We start from the raw sequence: 23,808 nt of genomic DNA on the forward strand, positions 1-23,808 counted from the left end.
TGCTGATCTTCTCTTTGTGGGACTTTGTGGAAGTGTTAGTGGCTCAGTTGTGTCCACCTCTTTGCAACCCTATGGACTATAGCCCGCCAGGCTCCTCTGTCCATGGAGTTCTCCAGGCAAGATTACAGGAGTGGGTTGCCATCCCTTCTCCAGGGGATCTTCCCAACCCAGGGATCAAATCCAGGTCCCCTGCATTGTGGGCAGATTCTTTACCATCTGAGCCACCAGGAAAGCTTTGTAAAGGAAGTTAAGAGTTGAAGTGACTTTTATGTATTAAGGTTTTGAGTATACATTAAGGAATAGACTATCCATCCACTCACTGATTCACCATATATTTATCAGGTGTCTACTCTGTTCCTCTAAACCCTGGGCTAAGTAGAGAGGATATAAATGTAAAAACGACAGGCACAGACCCCAAAGTACAGACGTTACAGACTGATGGGAAATACAGATAGTAAACAAATGGCTGCTGCTAAAGCTGAAACTCCAATACTTTGGCCACCTCATGCGACAAGTTGACTCACTGGAAAAGACTCTGGTGCTGGGAAGGATTGGGGGCGGGAGAAGAAGGGAACGACAGAGAATGAGATGGCTGGATGGCATCACCAACTCGATGGACATGAGTTTGAGTGAACTCCGGGAGTTGGTGATGGACAGGGAGGCCTGGCGTGCTGTGATTCATGGGGTCGCAGAGAGTCGGACACGACTGAGCGACTGAACTGAACTGAACTGAAACAAATGATTGAATGTGAATGGTTTAAAAGGAGAAATACTGGGAGCCTGACACAGTAGGATGCAAAACCTCATATGGACACCTACTTACTAATTTTACACAAGATTCCTTTGCATGGAGAGATCTCTATGCAGAACAATATCATAGTATTCTGAAAAAATGATAGAAGAGCTACAAATCATCGTTATTGGGGGGGAGTGCAGACTTTATATTTAGGAAAGCCAACCATGTCCATATTTGCCCACAAAAACAGCATGGGATTTGCAACACTAATTCAAGAATACACCAGAGCAAACAGTGCATCCTTGTGCTCCAGGTTTCACCCATGTGAATTAGAATTGCATTTTCTATGTTTGACAAAACTGCATGGCACTGCATTGTGGAATATTCTTGAAGTGTTCTCAGAATTAAAGTGGGCTGGTAGGCTTGTGCAGGTGCTAACACTGCACAAGTCAAACACTCTTAAGGGTTGCCACAGAGTAACTGGGGATATTGCAGATCTGCCAGGAGATATTTTTCTTTGCTAAGAAGTGGAGCATCTGTAGATATAAGATACAGATGTATATATATATAGAGTGAATCCTCTTCTTCTCAAAGCTTCCAAATAACTGAAGAGATGTAAGAGGGAAATTAATTGCCTATGGTTCATCAGGTCAAGATAAATCATAGCTGCTTGAAACAAGTTAAATTATTGTTAGAATCGACTGTATATTAGATTGTGTTTTTCTTTATTTAATGGATTTCCATGGAAGGAATCAACCTGCAGTTAATATCCTCGTGTCACAGAGAAAGCCCATGATGATGACCTATTTTCATCAGTGTGTGTGAAACCCCTATTTATTTAAGCCCACCTTCTGCTCTTGCTGATTTTTCTCACTCCCTTAATTTCCTACCTCAGTAGCTAATCACTTTCAGGTCAAAGCTATAAACATACAGTCAAGTTGAGATGAGATACAAATGAGAAGATATTGTTCAAGCATCTAAATCGTTGGGTTCAATGATCCAGATGATTCCCTAATACTCTGAATAGATAGATAGATATGTGTATGTATACACAAAATCTCTAACAAACAGCTAAATGAAATAAAATGCTTGGTCTGATAATTGGTGTGCTATGTGGAAACAACAGGGAGAAAACTGACTCAAAGACAATGTATTTCAGAGACTTATTCTTACAGAAAACTTTTGCAGAACTGGGAAACCTGATAATTAGGCAAAACTATTAACCTGCTAATCCTGACAGCTAACCTGGGATATATGGGTTACTTGACAGCTTTAATTTAATGAGGAGAAAAATATAAGTTCATGTTAGGTTAGTACATCACCTATTTTGGTTGATGCTTTGTTACATTTCCCCAGGTTTTAATTAGAACCAAAAGAAGATATTTATTTTTATACAAAATTTATTAGATAGTACACATTTACACATATATATTACACACGTGCACATATGTATATATATCTGTAGATATACATGCGTAAACACACACATACACTTATCCCACAGAAAGCAAATTACTCATGTACCAACTAGACCCATGGAAAATGGCTCAAGAACATAATAAAATAAGCAAACTCCATTTAAACAAGAAACAAACTCCTTTTCCTCACCTTTAAAAGTCACAAGCTGAAAGATCTTTGAGTCTAAAATCTCACAATTAAGGTGTGCTGACTGCTAGGGTAACTTGACATTGCAGTAAAATATTAAACCTCTTTGACAGTGTATTAATATTTTGATTGTATTGAATAGTCTCTAATGATTCATGGCAGCGAGGTAGTTGGCTGATGTGTGCCCTTCCCTGGAACTGAAACCTACCTACGTTTCTTCATCCACATGCATAAATTACATTTGGTGATGTTGTAGTAGAGATTAGTGGAGCTACAGTTTGGTAAAACTAATTCTTAAGCAAAGATAAAGAGTCATTCCATTCACCTGGGAAAGATCCACAATGAAAGTAGCCATTCATGGGCCTGGAGCAGACATCAGCCAGCTCCTTCTCAGTGTGGCTGCAGGTTCCCACTCTGAAGGTGGAGTGTAAGTGAGACCTGGGATCTCCCATTTGACAAATGCTTTTTCATGTGAAATACATGAACTCCATTTCCCCCTAGACTGAGTTGTTTCAGATCATTGTCTCTTCCGTAGTACAGGAAGGGAAGCTAATCTATAAAACAATGAGGCTTCACTCTGGATGCCAAAATCTGCAATTATACTGTACAGAGGGGCTTCATGAATAATTCCTGGGGTATGCTCTGACATTAATCTGGATAGTTAATACAGAGCTGGGGCAGTGCCAACATCAAGCTGACTGATTTCTTTACAACGGGGCGCTTTCAAGGGGAGGACACAACTTTTTCTCTAAGTTAGAATCTCTCTCCCAGCTGAACACCAAGCTATCACCTTTAGTCTTGCATTTCCCCCTAAGCTGGACATCTAGGCACTGGAGCAGGGTACCACCTTAGAAACAAGGCACTTCAATGAGGCAAGACAGCTCCAAGATTTTAGCTGTTGCTCACATACAAGTTAGTTTGTAAGAAAGTCACCCATGTACCATAACTGTACATTGGTCACTGTTTCTGGCCAGAGACACCAGTGAGCTCTCAGAACCAGTCTCAGACTCAAGGAAAATAATCCCAGAAATACTCCTTTTTATTAATGAGGCAATTTTGATACTTCCTCTTGAAGTAACCCAGGATAATGACAAATAAGTGGTCTTTTCTGAGTTAATTTTTTTTGCTGATTCAAACACATATTTAATAATATATATAGTGGCTCAGACAGTAAAGAATCTGCCTGCAGTGCAGGAGAGCCAGGTTCAATCCCTGGGCTGGGAAGATCCCCTGTAGAAGGGAACAGCTACCCATTCCAATATTCTTGCCTGGAAAATTCCATGGACAGAGAAACCTAGCAGGCTACAGTCCATGGGGTCACAAACAGTTGGACACAACTGAGAAACTAATGCTTTCACATTTTTTACTACTATCCCATGTTCAACACTGTGGTAAATATTGGTAGAAATTCTCAAGAGTAGGAAAAAAACGACCACCAACCAATCAATGGACAACATGGCAAGTTCTCGACCATGGGGATCTTCCTATCAAGTTAGAGAAATAGGAGTTCAGTTCAGTTCAGTTCAGTTCAGTCGCTCAGTCGTGTCCGACTCTCCGCGACCCCATGAATCACAGCACGCCAGGCCTCCCTGTCCATCACCAACTCCCGGAGTACGCTCAAACTCATGTCCACAGAGTCGGTGATGCCATCCAGCCATCTCATTCTCCGTCGTCCCCTTCTCCTCCTGCCCCCAACCTTTCCCAGCATCAGAGACTTTTCCAGTGAGTCAACCCATCGCATGAGGTGGCCAAAGTATTGCAGTTTCAGCTTTAGCATCAGTCCTTTCAATGAATACCCAGGATTGATCTCCTTTAGAATGGACTGGTTGGATCTCCTTGCAGTATAAGGGACTCTCAAGAGTCTTCTCCAACACCACAGTTCAAAAGCATCGATTCTTCGGCGATCAGCTTTCTTCACAGTCCAACTCTCACATCCATACATGACCATGGGAAAAACCATTGCCTTGACTAGACGGACCTTAGTTGGCAAAGTAATGTCTCTGCTCTTTAATATACTATCAAGGTTGGTCATAACTTTCCTTCCAAGGAGCAAGCGTCTTTTAATTTCATGGCTGCAATCAGCATCTGCAGTGATTTTGGAGCCCAAAAAAATAAAGTCTGACACTGTTTCCACTGTTTTTCCATCTATTTCCCATGAAGTGATGGGACCAGATGCCATGATCTTTGTTTTCTGAATGTTGAGCTTCAAGCCAACCTTTTCACTCTCCTCTTTCACTTTCATCAGGAGGCTTTTGAGTTCCTTTTCACTTTCTGCCATAAGGGTAGTGTCATCTGCATATCTGAGATTATTGATATTTCTCCCAGCAATCTTGATTCCAGCTTGTGCTTCTTCCAGCCCAGCGTTCCTCATGATGTACTCAAGTAGAAACAGGTAATAATGTTTAGAGAAAGAGAAGTGGGTGGGAGAGCTGGAGAAGGTATCCTGCAGACTTTTTCACTTTTCAGGTTTTTTTTAGGATTAATGGCACTTGGCCAATTTGAAGGATCAAATTTAAGGATTTTAATACAGCTAAAATTAAAAAGTATTAAAAACACATACAGTCCCAAATCTTAAGAAAACACCTTCAAGAGTAAAATGTATATAAATCTGCCTTTTTAAACAAATGTTTGGAAGATAGTTGCTTTACAGTGTTATGCTAGCTTCTGCTGCACAGCGAAGTGAATCAGTCATACAAATGATAACCAGTCAGAGAGGCCAGAGGCCACCACATCTGTCAACAACCATCACAGCCAGAAGAGTGCAGACCAGCCAAGTAGCAGCCTAGCTTGGGATGGTTCACTTCCTCTTGTTCTGTCTGCTCCCCTGGTCCACTGTCTGTCCCCCTCCTCTACAATGAAAATGTACCTGCAAAACCAAAGGTAGGGCCTGAACATGACTGTTTCTCAGTGAGTATTTATTCAGTGGCTGAATGTTGTTTAAGTAACTATACATAAAAATCTGAGGTTAGCCTGACTAAAGCAGAATACTCATCTAAGGGAGTCGCAGATAAAATCAGATAGATGGGATGGGCAAAATGATGGAGGTTTTTAATGATCAAGATTAGAAATTTGGACAATTTCCTGTGAATGGTGGAGAACCACTGAAAATTCACCGACAAGGGTACAACCACTACACCATTCTCCAAATCAGCATTTCCAACGTCAATGTTACTTTCCATGACGTTAACGAGCTTTTCCTCAGTGCCCGGCATTAGTACTTTGTGTTTTACGTGCATTACATCATTCAACTCTCATAACAACTCTATGAAATGAATCCTATTATTATCTCCTTTTTACAAATGGACAGACTAAAGCTTAAACATCTCCAGTGACCTGTTGAAGGCCACATAATTACTCACACTACACTATATGCCTACACACCACATACACACACACGCACACACTGATTGAAATGGTTTTCCTAACAAAATTATGCAGCACATTAACAGGGAAAATTACTGATAATCTTAGCATGATACCTCTCTTATAATTTCTTCTTACTTTGGGGGTGGGAAGGGCTGCTATCATCATTTTATATAATTGTTACTACAGCTATTATAGAGCTTCATGCTATTTTTTATTTAGAGTTATCCTGTAAAACTTTTCTCTTTGTTGCATAATATTTATTATTGTAATTTGTAATTACTGTTGTTTAGTTCCTTTTTTCCTCTTAGGCTGTTGTGGGTATTTTGTTATTATAAATAATGCTTCAGTAAACATGTTTCTCCACATATCATGTTTTGTTTTCTAATTATTTCTTTTGCATTAATTCCAAAGAGTGATTATACTGTGTTAAAGAGTATGAATATTTTGTAGGTCCTGAATTGTATTGCCAAATGCTTTTCCAGGTAGGGTTGTACTAACTTCTACTAATGCCAACAATTATTATTTGCCAGTTTTACTAAAAATCTTATAATTATCTGCTATTAGATGGTTTAATTTTTACTTAATAAAGCTAAATGGTACTTTTCTTTTGCATTTTTGTTACTAGCTAATTTAAACATTTTAAAAACAAATTATATGTATCTTTTCATACTTAAATTGTCAGAGGAAGGTTTTGGGTCATATCCTTATGGGAATCTTATTACTCTTACAAAGATGGGTGGGACCTTTAAATAGTATAAATAATTGTACTACAGTTTGTCATTTTTAATATGAATGTATTTTATAACAGGCTGATTTATTTTTAGGTTCTATATTTTCACTGGAGAGGCATTTTGAAATTTCTTCACTATTATTTTGTATTCTTCAGTTGCTTCAATCTTTAGAAAGTTCTCACCCTTCCAAATATCTGAGATGCTATTTTATTTTGGGTCAATTTTCATTGATTTGATTTTTCAGCTTAATCTTTTTCCCTTATGGAGATTATTTTTGCTCTATAGGAAGGAAGGAATAAAACAATTTTTCTCACTCTCAATATATATGAAAAAATTCTTCATTTCCTTCTTTCTTGTGACACATTTTTACACACTACATTTTTCTATTTAATTTATGGGATTTGATTCTATTCCACTGAGCCATTTTATTTGTCAGATTTCTACTCTCCTTTTTTACTACTGTTATTTTATAATGAGGCTTTATGTTTGATAGGACCAGCTTTTTCTTAAACAACATTTTTGGGAGTCACACTTGTAAACTTTATTTTTTTAATAATATTTTTAGTTTATTTTTTCCAAATAAAATTGCAAATTCTTTGTTTTTTTCCTGACATAACCTGGAATTTCAAGTGAGATTGCTTTAGCCTATATGTAACTTTAAAAGGGAGAGGGTCTGGGAAATGCAGTTTTCACATTCCTAAGTCACTTCTGCTGCTGCTGCTAAGTCACTTCAGTCATATCCGACTCTGTGTGAAGTCACTTCAGTAGTGTTCAATTCATTGTGACCACACGAACTGTAGTCCGCCAGGCTCCTCTGTCCACGGGATCATCCAGGCAAGAATACTAGAGTGGGTTGCCATTTCCTTCTCCAGGAGATCTTCCGGACGCCAGGGGTAGAACACGCGTCTCTTATGTCTCCTGCACTGGCATGCAGGTTCTTTACCACTAGGGCCACTTGGGAAGACGTATGTAAATTTAGGACAAATTAATACTACTGTATGTCTCATCTATTATAACCTTTCTAGATCATTTAACTTTTTGCATTTCCCAATAAAGACTTCTTTATGTAAGTCATTCATACCTCTTATTATACTATTTCTTAAATTTTCATTTGCCTTTTTTTTTTTTCTTTTTTCCGGCTGCTCCATGCAGCATGCTGCTGCTGCTAAGTCACTTCAGTCGTATCCGACTCTGTGTGACCCCATAAACGGAAGCCCACCAGGCTCCCCCGTCCCTGGGATTCTCCAGGCAAGAACACTGGAGTGGGTTGCCATTTCCTTCTCCAATGTGTGAAAGTGAAAATTGAAGTCGCTCAGTCATGTCTGACCCTTAGTGACCCCACGGACTGCAGCCTACCAGGCTCCTCCATCCATGGGATTTTCTAGGCAAGAGTACTGGAGTGGCTTGCCATTGCCTTCTCCACCATGCAGCATGAGGGATCTTAATTCCCTGACCAGAGATCAAGCCTGTGTCCCCTGCCATGGAAATACCAGGAAATTTCTGTATTATATATTCAGCTTATGTGACATATGTTTATCTTCTAAATTAATTTAATTTTAGTCTTTTCATTCTGATTTTTATGACTTCCAGTGATAAGCCAGTGCTCTGCTTTTTTTTTTTTTCAGTTTCTTTTCCTTCTTCTTTTCTCTCTCCTTAGCTCCTTCCTTCCTTGTTTCTCTTTCTTCCCATATCAGTCTGTGCCTGTTTAATAACTCTGCATCTTCTGTTATCTCTTTGAATATAAATTCCAGCCATTCTCATAAATATTTTGGTTCTTTTGATGAACATCCATTTCAGATGTAGTCTTCTTTCACGTTTCAAATGTTTTCAAAGCTACTTTTAAACCTGTTTACTAATGTGTTCTTAAATTTCACCCACTAAACTTTGCTGAAACTTCAGAAAATGGCTTATATTTCAGATAATGTTAAAGATTCAGTGATGGAACTTAAAAGAGAACATTCCTGTCATCTTATTCTTTCTGTTATCACATCTTTCCAAACGTGTCCGTGTAAGAAGAAATGTTTAAAGGGCTGGCCAAGAGTCAAAGTGGGCTTCCCTGGTGGCTCAGATGGTAAAGAATCTGCCTGCAATGAGGAAGACCTAGGTTCGGTCCCTGGGTTGGGAAGATCCCCTGGAGAAGGGAATGGCAACCCTCTCCAGTACTGTTGCCTGGAGAATGCTGAAGACAGAGGAGCCTGGTGGGCTACAGTCCACGGGGTTGCAAAAAGTTGAACACTACTGAGTGACTAATACTTTCACTTTCTTTCAGGAGTTAAAGTATAGGACGGATAAGGAGGAGTGACAGGCGGCCACAGAACAGTTAGGTAGCTTTGCAATGAACTGTGTCTGTAGCCATATGACCTAGATTAGATTAACAGTGGAGCAGACCAGAAAAAAAGTTGGCCATAAGATACATACTAACTGACTTCATTCAAATCAGATGTGCTGCAGCATGCACTGAAAAACGGATCACTCTGTCAGGCAACCCATTTGATATTGAACAAATTCAAAGTGCTGACTCACAGCTATCACTTTTCTTGGGCAGGAATGACAATCAAGTATTGGTTTCGAGCACAAGTAAGGAGAACACATTTCGCCTGATAAACCTCTCTCAGCCTTTTCATCAGCTCTCTCTGTGCAAGTACCCCATCAACACAACGCAACTTGACAATCTACTTAGGGCTTGAGCTGCAGGACAGTGAGACAACCAGGGTTTACTGCAAGCCCACCGTTCACCCCTTTCCCTACTTGATTGTTAAAAGTAAACTATAATAATAGAGCTAATTCTTCCTTTCCCGTTGCCCCAACATCACTGACACCATTATTGGAGGAGGTGGGACTCTTGACGTGTTTTGGAAAGATCTTGCAAAGAGGAGTTAAAGGCCTGCCTGCTCTGAAGAGTGACGAAAATGTAAATTTCAGTCATCTCACTAGCAAAGCAGACGTATTTCACCAAGGCCAGATTAATTTAGCAGCTACATTTCCATTCCTGCATGCTCTTAAGTAAAAACAGACCCACAAAGCATTCAAAAAGGCAGAAGGGATTCTCCAAATACATACAGCGTGCAGAGGCCTTGGCCAGCAAAAAAAAAAAAAATCCCCAACAGAGACCCTAAAAGGTATGTGATGACACATTGCAGAAGAGAATAAGGCTTTCCATGGTGCCATTATTTATACAAGCATGGTGTAGGAATGCTTAACTGCAATACATCAGGTCTGTTTGGGGGTAACTAGAAGGAAAAGGTCCCAAGATGTTCTACTTCAGATGGAATTGGGAATTATGTTTATACCACTTTCGCCTGACTCTACCAATTTGACAAGTGACCATAAATTCCAACACTGTGACCTCTAATTGTTGCTCAGCAACTGACTTGTGCTACAGCCCTATAAAAGCCACATAATCCTCTCACTCCCTCTATTTTTTAAAAGATCTGCTTTAAAAATCACATCAATGTCTTACCCTGTAAATATTTTTGAGGATCTTTATTGGGCCAGAGAAGCTGAGAGAGGCAAATATGAAGGACTGGGTGCCTGTCCTCAGGGATTTCAGAGACTAGAGGCCAGACTGACACCATAAATCCACAAGGCAGGTGATGGGCCAGTGGGAGTTGTAGAAAGCAGAGTCAATAAGGAAGAGTGGATCTGGACAGGGGACATGAAGAAGAGCAGCCACGCGAGACACTGACGCTTGTGTCCCTGGGAAATGCAGGGGGGCTTCCTTCTCCGGTCCTGGGATCCATTGCCTGTTTGTCTACTAACATTGATCGCACTGCATTATAATCATTGGCTTTTGAGCCATCTCTGCAACTCACTGTGGGCTTTTCAAAGTTGAGCACTGTGTCATATTCGTTTTTCCCCACAGCGTCTAGCATATAGTATATGCTCCATCACAGTTTGCAATAAATAAATGAATGAACAATTTTTCATCATCGTAGTAGGAGTAAATCTGCCACGTCCATTATCATAAGAGAGATTAGTTTCCCTCTCCCACGCTGGTGGGAACTATGAGCACAAGGCCCTCCAGAGAAGGTCTTGAAAGTTGTGTGTGTGTAAGCGGAGCTTCTGGTCCATCTATCCTCAGAAAACAGTCAAAGGTTGAAACTTAGAAGCTATCAATAAGGCATCAGGATTGGAGGGACAGCCATACATATACATGTACCCATTCTCCCCCAAACTCTCCTCCCACTGAGCAGAGTTCTGTGTGCTATACAGTAGATCCTTGCTGGTTATCCATTTTAAACATAGCTGTGTACATGTACATACCAAACTCTGTAACTCTATTCTGCTTTTCTTAAGGAAACAAATGGTTTCTAAACCCTGGCCACCTCAGCAGACTTTTGGTTATATCTCATAATAGACTTTCAAGTTTCTCTGTGCTGTGCTTCGTTACTTAGTCGTGTCCAACTCTTTGCGACCCCATGGACTGTAGCCTGCCAGGCTTCTTTGTCCAAGGGATTCTCCAAGGGATATTCCCAAGCCAGGGATGGAACCCAGATCTCCCACACTGTAGGCAAATTCTTTACCGTCTGAGCCACTAGTGGGAGATAATTAGGAAAAAGAAAGTGGAAGCGGCTTTGGGGTGGTCAAAAAACAGTTGAGAGGAGCCAGCCTTCTGGAAGGAACAGCCCCAGGAAGCACTGACAAGAATCCAGTCTCTGAAATCCGACAAGCCTTGGTTCAAATGCCGGCACTACTCCTCACTACACAAGTGTCCTTGAGCAAGGCATTGAACCTTTCTGAACACCCTTTTTTCATTTGAAGGATGAGAGTAATAATGGCAACCTCAAAATGGGAGGGGAAGTAAAGATCAGAAATAACATACATTAGGCACTTGATATAGTCTGTGGCAATAGATACAAAATGAAGAGTTGTTATTATTATTTGGAGATGCCAGCCAATAGGAGAAGGAAATGAGAGGTTGTTTTTCTATTTGGATAAAATATGCCTTCTATTAGGTTACACATATTCAAAAATTAAGTTCTGGAATATATACATTTTAACTCTACAATGCATTTGCAATTCAACAGAACAATTATAGAGCAATTAAAAGCAGTTTTGGGTTGTCTGGATTACTCATAATCTTTTGTATACATTGTTCAGTTGCTCAGTTGTATCTGACTCATCACAACCCTATGGACTGCAGCACACCGGGCTTCCCTGTCCTTCACTGTCTCCCAGAAATTGCTCAAACTCATGTCCATTGAGTTGATGATGCCATCCAACCATCTCATCCTCTGTCGTCCCCTTCTCCTCCTGCACTCAATCTTTCTCATCATTAGGATCCTTTTCAATGAGTCTGCTCTTCGCATCAGGTGGCCAAACTATGGGAGCTTTAGCTTCAGCATCAGTCCTTCCAATGTATATTCAGAGTTGATTTCCTTTAGGATTGACTGGTTTGATCTCCTTACTATCCAATACTCATGTCTTTAACCATACCAAAAAGTACTAGATAAAGACTATTCTGCAGACATACAGATTTGGGGCACTACTCTGAAATTTGTAAGTTATTTCTTTCTCAAAAATAAATGGAAAGGATTTTTTCATTCGAGAAATGTTTAGTTCTTACGTGAGGTAAGTGTGATCTTGAAAACCCTTCATTCTTAAACATATTTTATATTCCCTTTCTCATTGGAAGAAAACTGTAGTACTCAAGATAATCAAATGGTTTCAAGGGTCAAACAACAGGACATATGGACTCACTGCGATGATCATTTATAAGATGGTCCTTGAAGACTATCAGCATTTACTGCATCTGACAATTGAAGCTCAAGGAACTCTTCATAAGGATGAAAGAGAATCATATATGTTATTGTAATATTTGGATATTAAAAGTCTAAATATAGGCTAGGGAAATTAGGATAAACTATTACACACACACAGATGTTTAAAATTTACCAGTAATGAATTCACATGCCAGAACTTGAGAAAATGAAAGGAGAAACAGCATTAGAATTCTTATTTGTAAAACCATCTTCTACACAAGCCAATTTAATACATATGATGCAAATAGCAATGACTCGTCCAAGGAAATATTGAAATCCATTAGGATTGCACGTGCGTAATCTGATTCAACAAGTCAGTATATTTTTCTCAAAAACATAATATCTTTCCTGCATTGTGTGAGATGAAGGTTAGATTACATTTCTTGCCTGTGCAATAATTCCCACATCATAAATTCTGATGAAATTATATCAATACATAAAGCAAATGGATGCCTGACCTACCATCGTTTTCTAGTTCTCAGAGAGAGAGGCTGACATACAAGGCAAATCCCCAGCTGCTTGGAGCGATGCTATTACCGCCTGCCTTTGCCTGGGAACTGTTATTAACTATCTTGACCAGGAGCGGCTGCTAGAGTTTGTGGTTTCTGCTCTGAATATTAAACTTGGGCATACAAGAGTCCTTATTGTGGGGAGCACTTGGAAATGGTAATACAAAATTGCTTTATATTTGCGGGATTTGATTGCTTTAGATGATACAGCCCTGGCTGGTGGGCCTCTCTTGCTGCTTGTATTTCCAGATTATAAATCATTCTTTTGACAGGGTATCTGCCACAACCGGGTGTCAGTTTCCGTGGTATCATTTTTTATATTACAACTGGCAACTGCTCTTCTGGGCTGTTCATATAAGTGACACATTTTGCATAATTTATGAGAATGGAGTCAAAATCAAAGCTAATAAAAGCCTCCCCAACTTTTCTTGTACATGTCAAGGCGTCTCTGACTTTGAGTTCTAAAAGGACTGGGTTGTGAATCGAGGATGTTAGATTTTTGTAGGGTAGTTGAGAAGCAATGTGCTTACCAATTACTGAAATTCAGTATCAGGAAAGTCCATGTGAAGCAAAGCTTCATCCACAATTAGCCAACTGGTTGCTGATAGTCAACCCTCAAAAGCAAGATAATATTGCCTTAAAATTTATGCAAAGAGACAAAAGCACTGAATGTCACCTCATACAGAAAGGCTAGCTAGAAGGGAGAGCCTCATTTTTCTCTCCTGAAAATAAGGGCCTTGAATGAGATAATCTGCAGGCTTCCTTCTGCTTCTTATGTTTTGCTGAGGCTACAAAATTCACCGAAGGAATTAAGTACAATGAGCACAGATGACGGCGATGATTCTATGTCACTTCCTCACTGCAAACAAGTTAGATTGAGACCCAGGATTGAAGAATCTGAAGGACACATTCAATCCTGGAGCACTTATACCAGCTCTATAGTAGAACCCCTTCCTAAAGTTGTATGTTTTAACTCCTACAACACAGCTGACTTCTGGTTGTGCCTGAGATGCCCTGGTTTTTCTCTATGTGAATTCAGGGGGATATTAATTTGGAGGATTGATCCTCAACAAGCATAACGAGATCCAAGTCATAGTGTGACATGCCTTCCAAATTAGGCTGTCATGAACTTATGAATGACGGGATCAATAATTTAAAAGACTGTTTTGAAAGAACCTCAGCCCAGAAATAAAAAGCTCTCAATCACTGCTGCACCCTGCCAATATACCCTCCCAGGCCCCGCTTACTCTGTCTCTTTGGTTGTTCTTATTAGATCAAGGCTTCTTTGACATCCCATTAGTCATAATACAAAGCAGGAACTGTGAGTGGCCCAAGGCTCAATGTTAGCTGGGAGTGGTTTCCAAATTAACCAAGTTCAGCATTTCCTGAACAATTAGGTGTCCTTCCCCACCCACCCACCCCCACCATCCAAAAGAGGATTTGTATGTATTTTCAAATGTAGCTGAAATATAATTGTAGTGTAACTAGAGAAATCTGGTATAAAACATCTATGGGAAACTCAAAGAGATTGTCCCCAAGCCAAGCCAGTCTACTGAAGTAGCTTCCATCCTCATGGGCTGAGTTCCTCTCTGTGGTCTGTGCTCTTCGGAACAACTTGGTAAGTCATGCCTTTCCAAAATATGGAAGATAGAGGTTGATTATGCAGGAGGATTTTTTTTTAATGGATAATTATCAAATGCTGAAATGGATTCCTTTGAGAATTTTACTTAATCATTGGATTTCAGAACTGAGGACACTTATAGACAATTGTCATTTTTCACATGAGAAACTGAGGCCCATCAGAGAGCCAAGTGTTGCCCAAGGTCATAGAGGCAGCAGCAGAACTAGGTAGAACCCAAGGATTCATATACCCAACAGTAACTTTCAAAATTTCTTGAGTATAAACCACTGGATACAATATATTTTCCACCGTAACCCAGTCAGTTATACCCAAGCAACTGAAACAAAATTTTGAGAAATGATCCCTACCCTTCCTATGTGTGATATGCTCTGATCCATTCTGTTTCACTTACTTTTAAAAAATACCGGTAACGAACTACTTTTAGTTATAACCTGTCATTTTAAATCACTGTTCTAGAATACATTTGCTCCAAAATGACCTGTGGGATTTCCTTTAATAAAGACTTTCTACAAATAAGGTCCTAGTCTACCTTCCTGTCCCAGAGACAGAATTGAATGAATGAGATTCCTCATCTAAGTCTTAGAATTCTGCTGACCTGCTGCATTTAATAGAAACAAAATTATCTCTTGCAATAAGTTATCCATTTTTCCTGAATGTTAATGACTAGAAAAGCTTGAAAGACTGGAAAAAGAGAGACTCAATTAATACAAGAAGAGTTCAGAAGGTGCAACTCTGATCAGCAATAACCGAAATACAAGTTGTTCAAATGCAGAGATGCTTTTTCAGGCTCCTGGCCAAATTTGAGGTTTCTCTGCCTGAAATAAATGACTTTCGTTAATAACTGTTCCATAAAACTCAGGGCAGAGTTTTGACTCACTTAGGTGACTGTAGTAAACACCTAAATTCATTAATCCAGTATTATTATTTGAGGGAAAGGTGGTTTTTGCTAAGAAACGAAGCCAGGCTGCTAACCTATCAAAGAAAAGAGGAGGAGAAATCTCCAGGGTGGCTTTTAGATATCTGCTTGCAGGTTTTCCAATGATGCCCTCAGGTGATCAGTGCCTCCAATCTTCTCTGGAGCAAAGTGCATGAAATCGTTTAACACGTGGCGAGGAGTTTTTACTCCTCGCCACATTGAGGAGCAGAGCCAAGGAATCTGAGCGGCGGTAGAAAACTGCAAGTCCCCCGGATGCCAGGAACAGGAAACATGGAAGCAGTTCTCAAAAGACAGATATTCAATGTGGGCCAACGTCTGGCCCGTGATGATATGCACACTCTCCATGTGAAGCGGCTGTCTGCCAGGAGCACGACCACAGCAAGGAAGAACTGCCTTTGTCCACTTCTTCCACAGGACAAGGCCCGGGCCTGCATCCCATCAGTTCACAAAATGCTTGGTTCCAGCCCTGGGTTCCTCCTTGCAGACGGGAATGGAACAACTTAGCTGCTTTTACTGGAAATCCCCGTGCCTCCATCCTATGGTAATATGGAGCCAGCCAAACCTTGTTTTCCACTCGGGGCTGATTTCTGGCAAAATTCCCATTGCTGGACTCCAGCACTGACAGAGGTTAATGGGTACCATTTAGCCAATCTCAGCAGCATTGGTTTGATCTTCTTGGCTCTGAATCTCTTCCTTCTCTTGGCATGAGAAAATTCAGCTTTTGCCCTTTATCTTGTTATCCAAGAGCCTGAATGCCCATGACAGCCATGGATGCAGATGCTGCCCCTTCTAAGTCCTTGGCAGAGCGGGAGAATTCAGACCAATGCAGGCAATGTGCACTGAGCTCTTGATTTTTTTCCTAAACAGCCAGCTGGCCTGTTGCTGAAACCAAGACCAATCAGAAAAGACACACACGCATATGTGGCTGGTACTGGCTTGTTTCCTCCTCCACCAAGAAAGACAGGAGAAACAGTTTCTCACACTCAGTAAGGAAAGGTGATTAAATGTGCCCTGAATCCAAAGAACTCTTGACTACCCCCAAGTTCTTAAGTTCCTAGAGGTGCCTCACCCCTCAAAATTACACAAGAACATGACTTTGGAAGAAAAATGCCAAGGTCAACTTGACTGCTTCTTGGCAAACAAGTACAATTAGTGACAATCACATACAATGGGTCGTTCCATCCTAGAGTGTCCAGTGCTTTCTCAGGTCCACTCGGAAGGGTCTGGACTCAGAACCCATAGCAGAGAAGTAGGAAGGAGAGGGCCACACAGAGGTTAGGACCTATGGTCAACGTGGACCATGGAAATAATGTAAAATCCTAAAATTCTTGAAGATGAGTGAAGTCCCCCATAAGCACAGCGCTGTATCACACCTCCACTGAAGGCACTGGGGCTCATCAGCCCATTTAGTAGAGGCATTTCTCCCCCAGCCCTGGAAGCAATTGCCTTCACTTCAGTTGAGCACCAGATGAAGTAGTTGGCTTGCCCTGCACGCTAAGTCGCTTCGGTCGTGTCCGACTCTTTGCAACCCAATGGACCGTAGCCTACCAGGCTCCTCTGTCCATGAGATTCTTTGGCAAGAATACTGGAGTGGGTTGCCATGCCCTCCTCCAGGGGATCTTCCCAACCCAGGAATCAAACCCGAGTCTCTTACATCTCCTGCATTGGCAGGTGGGTTCTTTACCACTTGCGCCACGAAATGCATAATGCAAATCTTTTACCCAAGACTTAGCCTCAGAGAAGCAAGAAACTGGAAGGTGGGACTAGGACTCCATGAGGACACAGTCTCCCCCGGCAGATGCTCGCAAGAAGAGGCGGGTCTTGAACTGCAGAAATAGGAGGACACATATATGACTCGATTTCCCCAGGAACACCCTCCTGCCAGCCCTCCTCTTTCCTGCCTTTTCTCTCCAAGCCCAGAGCTGAGTTTGCTCATGTTTGAGAACACATCTTCATTTCGAATACAGTTGAGAAGGGGATTTAACTATCTGTTTAGAATTCCTGCCCATTTCTTAATCGTGAAGATTCTAGAATTATTCCAGAATAATTCTCATTTCTACCTACACGTAAGCTCCAAAGGTTCAAAAAGGTATGGAGGAGGATATTCTGAAATAAAAATTCTGTTCCCTTATTACACAGGAAAGAATTGAGAGAGCTAAGGGTGCAGCCTAGCCTCAGTTTAATAACTCTGAAATGGGTGTGCAACACCCTCCTTTGTGGGAAGGGTGGAATCAGGTTAATTAATTGGCTTCCTCAGAGGAGAAAATGTGTCATCCTCTTCAAAACCCTAGGATGACAGGTGTAAAATGGTGTCATTGTTTCATAAATCACTACATCAAACATGGGACGCCTATAAACCTGCAACACGTAATTATCATAAAAATAGCACACTTAAAACTTCCAGAAGAGTATGTGGTGTATTCTTTTGGAAGAAGAACACACATGGTCCTGAACAAAAAAACCCACCTCCAAGCCACCTGCCAGGACCAGCTTCCTCTCCTTGAATTTCAGCAATGCCTTCCCCAGATATCCCCTGATTGATTCCACCCTGCCTTCAGTGTTATAAAAAGAAATAAATATTTGGTCTTTGCCCCCATTTCTGCACAGAGCTCTTAAAACCTTTGGAATTTTCTGAGGTGATCCACAAAAGTGTCTTTTATTATGCTAATGAGGTAACTTTTGGATAGCATCTAAGGACCAGGCTCTGGTTGCCTGGGGAAGCAACCAAATGATTAGAGGACTAGAACCTTCAATCCCACCCCAAAACCTCCTGGGAGGAGAGTGGGGCTAATGATTAAATCAGTCACTCACGATTCGGTCAATCATGCCTAACACCAGGGGGAGGAAAACCTGCAGTTGACTTGGGACAGAAATTCACCCTACTATAGTTATTTATTTACTTACAGCTGTACTGGGTCTTGGAGAGGGAAATGACAACCCACTCCAGTATTCTTGCCTAGAGAATCCTATGGACAGAGGAGCCTTGTGGGCTGCCGTCTATGGGGTCACACAGTCAGACACGACTGAAGCCACTTAGCATGCATGCATGCATTGGAAAAGGAAATGGTAACCCACTCCAGTATTCTTACCTGGAGAATCCCAGGGACAGAGGAGCCTGGTGGGCTGCCGTCTATGGGGTCGCACAGAGATGGACACAACTGAAGTGACTTAGCAGCAGCAGCAGCAGTGCTGGGTCTTCATTACTGCAAGGGCCTTTCCCTAGTTGCTGAGAGTGGGGTCCCTTCTCTAGTTGCTTCTCTTGTTTCAGGTGCTAGGGTGTTTCAGGCTCTAGGGTGCCTGCGCTTCCGAGGTTGTAGCACATTGGCTCAGTAATTGGGGCTCCCAGGCTGTAGAGCACAGGCTCAATAGTTGTGATGCACGGACTTAGTTGCTCAGCGGCATGTGGGATCTTCCCGGACCAGGGATCGAACCCGTGTTTCCTACAGCAGCAGGAGGATTCCTTACCACTGAGCCACCAGGGAAGCCCCACCCTACTGCAACTTTTAATGGCAATGAGGGCAAAGCCCCTTACAGGTCTATAATTCCTTGTCTGAAATTTATAGGTCCAAAGATGTTTCAGATATTACAACTTTTCATAGTTTAAAGTGGTAATGTGGCTCATACTCTGTATGTTACATAACATCATCACTGGGTCCTGGGCCATATTCTAAGATTAAAAACATGAACACTTCTGCCAAAAAAAAAAAGTACTGATATTCATAATACACGGAATAAGTTATAAACAGCTCTAAGTCAGACCAGGTCACCTTTTGCTATCAAATAAATTCAGGTCAGGTTTGAATTTGCCCCAGATGAGTTGGAAAATCTTTCAATTTTCAGAGTCATTTGGATTTCTGATTGAGGATAAGTAGGGTAACCATGTAATTTATTGTTCAAACTTCACTTCTGAGAGTAAAGGGAATGCTATTAGCAATTGTACTGAAACATGCAGTGTGGAAGTGTCCATTTATAATCTCTACAACCCTCCCACAATTATAGTCAGAGCAACTAGGGCAGCAAAAGCAAAACCCATGAATAATATCTACCACAAAATTGAGTGGTGGGTAACCCCACTAACTCCAAAAAGCAATCGAATACTTAAGATCGACAAGAGTTATGTGTTTATCAGCTGTGAAGGAGGAAGCAAAAGGAAGCTAGGGGAGATTGAATGAACTTGAAAGCAGGAGAACTCCCACCCCAAATCCCTAATGAGTCCATAGTGGAAACACGTCAGGACAATCTGAAACCAACTGAAACAGACTTTTGCACAATCCAATATTCATATGCGTGCAAAGGCTTCTGAAAGGATCTTAAGGCGGCAGGACCCAACTTTTTTGGCACAGGGACTGGTTTCATGGAAGACAGTTTTTCCATGAACTGGGGCAGGAGATGGGGATGGTTTGGGGATGATTCAATGGCATTACATTTATTGTGCACTTTTCTATTATTTTTATATCAGCTCCTCCTCCGGTCATCAGATATTGGATCTCAGATGTTGGGGACCCTTGTCTTTTTTTTTAAGATTTATTTATTTAGCTAGTTAGTTGTGACTGTGCTGGATCTTTGTTGCTGCGTGTGGGCTTTCTCCAGTTACAGCAAGCAGGGGCTGCTTTCTAGGTGCAGTGCGCAGGCTTCCCGTTGCAGTGGTTTCTCTTGTAGAGCACAGGCTCTAAGCACCCAAGCTTCACCAGGTTCAGAGTATGGGCTCAGTAATTGTGGAACACAGGCGTAGGTGTCCCAGAGCATGTGGGATCTTCCAAGACCAGGGATTCAACCCATGTCCCCTGTATTGGCAGGTGGATTCTTTACCCCTGAGTTACCAGGGAAGCCCAGGAATCCGTATCTTAAGGGACAGCAGTAGTGTGGGCCCTATGAGGTCTCAAAGAAACAAACCAAAGTTTCCTTCCAGGACAAATCTCCTCTCTGGGAGTATAGAGTAGGGCAGGGACAGCAAAGGAAACAGTCAGATCCAGATAAAAGTGTGGGTAGGTAATGAAGGAGGCGGTTCTCCAGAGTATAAGCTATATTTTGTATCACTCTGTAGAAAAAAAGACAAAAAAGAGATCTAGACTTAGGAAAAAAAGTTCTAACTCCTCCTTGCCTAAAAGTAAAGGAAATCTCAATTTATATGATAATAACAAACAAAATAGGGCTTCCCTAGCAGCTTAGTCAGTAAAGCATTCACCCGCAATGCAGGAGACTGGGGTTCAATCCCTGGGTCGGGAAGACCCCCAGGAGGAGGCGATGGCAATCCACTCCAGTATTCTTGCCTGGAGAATTCCATGGACAGAGGAGCCTGATGGGCTACAGTCCATAGGATCATAAAGAGTTGGACACAACTGAGTGACTAACACAACCAACAAAATATGATTGCAGCTGAATCCTAGATGAACTTATCATTTTTTAAAAAGAGAATAATAGCATGTCGGAAAGATATGCCCACAAAATACATAAGAAATGCAAGCAATATCTCAAAATGTGCTAAAAGAAATAACAAAGGTGACATAAAAGTACGAAAAATATGAAAGAAAATCCTGAGTCAGAATTTTTCAAACTCAGACATGAGATTATTTAGAAAAATTTAGCAGTAAATTTAGGATTTAAATTTCCTAAATTTAGGAAAAATTTAGAAGTAAAATAATAAATTACTTCATAAATAAAGACAAAGTTATGAGAAATAAGTGAGTAGACAGCATATGATGCCTTACAAGGTAAAGGCAAAGTGACAAGAACTCTTTTTTCAATTAAAAGGAAATAAAGAGATAAAAAAGATTCAAAGGAAAATGGCAGATACAGAAGATAGGTTAAAAAAAAAGAAGAAGAAACAACGCATGTATAATAGGAGTTCCCCTTCCTACTCAAAGACAGAAACCAAACTTGTATAGAGCAGAACAAGTACTGAAAATTAAAATTTAAGAACAGTTTCCTGAAAACTGTTCAAAGAAAATCATTTGAAACTATATATTGAATGGGCATACCATGGACAATAAAAAGAAAGAAGAAAGGAAGGGAAGGAGGGAGGTAGGGAGAGGGGAGGTGGGAAGGGAGGGAGAAAAGATTGAAGGAAAGAAGGATAACCCAGAAAGACCAATACTGCAATATAGTCTTGGAAATTGAATAGACTTGAAAAAAAATAAAATCCTTTGAGCATCCAAAAACAAGCCAGATCACTTGGAAAGAAACTAAGATTATCATCAGATTGCTCCATAGCAGTACTTTATGCCAGAAGAAAATGGAATAATACTTTAACATAAAAAAGGGCAAAAAATATGACTTTATGTATTTTTAGCCAGTCAAATTAACACTGAAATATAAATCCTTCAGATAAAATGTTGTGAACATGAAAGAACCCAAGGTGGCTTTCTCCTGAGCTCTTCCCAAGCAATCTACTAGATAACAATATGATCAAAATGGCAGAAGAGTCTTTCGCATGATGACTGGTGACTCAGAATGCTTGGCATGCAAAACTGGAGACACAAATGTAAGACAAAGTTTTAAGTTAAAATCCTGTAAACCCCAAACTTGAACTGGAAATATCAGTACAAAGGTATGCTCTATTTTTAAATTTGTCCTGGACCTCCCTGATGGTCCAACGGTTAAGAATCCACCTACCAATGCAGGGGATATGGGTTTGATCCCAGGTCTGGGAAGATTCCACATGCCACAGGGCAGCTAAACCTGTGCACCGCAGCCCTGAAAGTTGAGTGCCCTAGAGCCCGTGCTCCACAAGAGAAGCCCACGGGATAAGATGCCCAGGCGTCACAACGAGAGAGTAGCCCTCACTGAGCCGCACCTAGAGAAAGCCCACACGGCAACAAAGAGCCACACGGCCAAAAATAAATAATTTTTGAAATAAGAAATAAATTCCTCCTAGCTGTATCAACTGAAAATGCCTGTAAGCCACGATCAAGTGAAAGGAATGAGCACCCCAGTGCCCAGATTGTGGTTTCTAAATACTGTGTCCTGTTAAAAGGACACAGGGGCTTCTCAAAGCAATAACTGATCCCAGTATTGGAGCAGGAAGTATACAAGATGAACCTGAAAACTCTTGCTATATGAGAAGAAAGAAGGTTATCAAAGACTATTGGGATCTTGTCAAAGAACTCAAGAGCCAACTTGAAGAATTCTCACCGGCCAAACATAGGACAATTTAAGTATCAATAACCGGAGAAGGCAATGGCAAGCCACTTCAGTACTCTTGCCTAGAAAATCCCATGGATGGAGGAGCCTGGTAGGCTGCAGTCCGTGGGGTCGCTAAGGGTCGGACACGACTGAGCGACTTCACTTTCACTTTTCACTTTCACACATTGGAGAAGGAAATGGCAACCCACTCCAGTGTTCTTGCCTGGAGAATCCCAGGGATGGGGGAGCCTGGTGGGCTTCCGTCTATGGGGTCACACAGAGTCAGACGCGACTGAAGTGACTTAGCAGCAGCAGCAGCAATGATAATAACGGTAATGAATTGAAACAAATAAGTAAACTTAAATTCATGAATTAATAATAATATAAAAATAATCAATTGAAGGGAAAAGAGACAGGAAAACTATGTGGAAAGAGACTTAACAGGTGTAGTAAAATACTGCAATGCACACGGTTATTTGAATCTCAGTTCAAACAAACGAAAACTGGGTTGGGGGTAGAAATTTTATCACTGACTTGATATTTGCCTGTATGAGGGGATCACAGGTTCATTATTTGAGGTGTGAGAATGGTATTGTGATTTTTTAGGTTAGCTTTTATAATTATGATAACTGGAATTTGTTTTAAAATAGTACAGAAGAAGAAATAAGGATGCATGGGGCTTTATCATTCTATTCTGTATATCTTTATATATTTTGGAAGGTCTCCATAAGAAAAACTTAAAATTTTGACATCAGGATGTGTGAGTGCGCCTGTGTGCTCAGTTGCTCAGTCATGTCTGATTCTTCGTGACCCCATGGACTGTAGCCCACCAGGCTCCTCTGCCCATGGAATCATCCAGGCAAGAATACTCGAGTGGGTTGCCATTTCCTATTCCAGGGGGTCTTCCTGACCCAGGGATCAAACCTGAGTCTTTTGCAACTCCTGCATTGGCAGGCAGATTCTTTACCACTGGTGCCACCCGGGAAGCCTTTACATCAGGTTCAGTTCAGTTCAGTTCAGTCGCTCAGTCGTGTCCGACTCTCCGCGACCCCATGAATCACAGCACGCCAGGCCTCCCTGTCCATCACCAACTCCCGGAGTACACTCAAACTCATGTCCACAGAGTCGGTGATGCCATCCAGCCATCTCATTCTCCGTCGTCCCCTTCTCCTCCCGCCCCCAACCTTTCCCAGCATCAGAGTCTTTTCCAGTGAGTCAACTCGTCGCATGAGGTGGCCAAAGTATTGCAGTTTCAGCTTTAGCATCAGTCCCTCCAATGAACATCCAGGATTGATCTCCTTTAGAATGGACTGGTTGGATCTCCTTGCAGTATAAGGGACTCTCAAGAGTCTTCTCCAACACCACAGTTCAAAAGCATCGATTCTTCGGCGATCAGCC

Source organism: Moschus berezovskii, chromosome 12 (assembly GCF_049115385.1).
Source record: "Moschus berezovskii isolate FMDL1 chromosome 12, NW_MosBer_1.0, whole genome shotgun sequence".
NCBI classification, from domain to species: domain Eukaryota; kingdom Metazoa; phylum Chordata; class Mammalia; order Artiodactyla; family Moschidae; genus Moschus; species Moschus berezovskii.